This window comes from Octopus bimaculoides, chromosome 26 (assembly GCF_001194135.2).
Source record: "Octopus bimaculoides isolate UCB-OBI-ISO-001 chromosome 26, ASM119413v2, whole genome shotgun sequence".
In the NCBI taxonomy this organism is placed as follows: Eukaryota; Metazoa; Mollusca; class Cephalopoda; order Octopoda; family Octopodidae; genus Octopus; species Octopus bimaculoides.
Genome location: NC_069006.1, coordinates 13,438,701 through 13,439,613, shown reverse-complemented (window position 1 = coordinate 13,439,613; position 913 = coordinate 13,438,701).

Genomic DNA, 913 nt, shown 5'->3' with positions numbered 1-913 from the left:
AGAGAGAGAGAGAGAGAGAGAGAGAATAAGTACCAGGCTTAAACAAATTAAGTTAAGTCCTGGGGTTGATTTGTTCAATCAAAATACTTCAAGGGTGTGCCCCAGCATGACCGCAGTCAAATGAGACTGAAACAAGTAAAAAATAAAATATATATAAAAGATATATGGCAGTTGTTTTATAAACTTGTTGATGTGAAATTTCTGTGTACTGAAACAGGATGATGATGTCCTTTGGGTGGGTCATTCTGCCAACAAAATTACACACACTGATTGTAGTTCACTTGTTATTAATTAATTAAATAATTTTTAATCAATCACTTGATTGACCTTTTCAATGACATCTCCACAAATGTCTTTCCTTTTTTTATATCTGTTATGCATGTTTAAGCATGTGCCTATTGTTGTATTCCTATGTGCGTGTTTTACTTTCCGTTACACACATGTATAAATGGTGGGGATGTGGAAGAAGTGGTATTTGTTCCAGTTTTTCATGATGTGGGTTCAAATTTTGCCAGGATCAACTTCACCTTTCATTCCTTCAGAGTCAATATAATTATGTACCAGTCAAATAATGGGGTCCATTTAAATCAACTGCCAGTCTGTGCCAACAGACAATGCTATGGTGAGGCACCATAGAATCCAAATGCACATGAATGCAACTTTAGTAGTAGTAGCAGCAGTAGTTACATTCTTCTGTCAATTATGTTTTTACGCGTGTGAGAGAGACAGAGAGACAGACAGACAGAGAGTGTATGTTTGGGTGTTTCATTGTGTGTGTGTGTCTGTGTGTGTATGTGTTCCCATATCTTGGAATGCTTGTGTGTTCTAGAAGTTTCTACACGCAAGCCTGAGTATGAGTTTTGCACATATATCTGTGTTTTTATCTGATTATGTCTAAGTTTGAAGGTGTTTC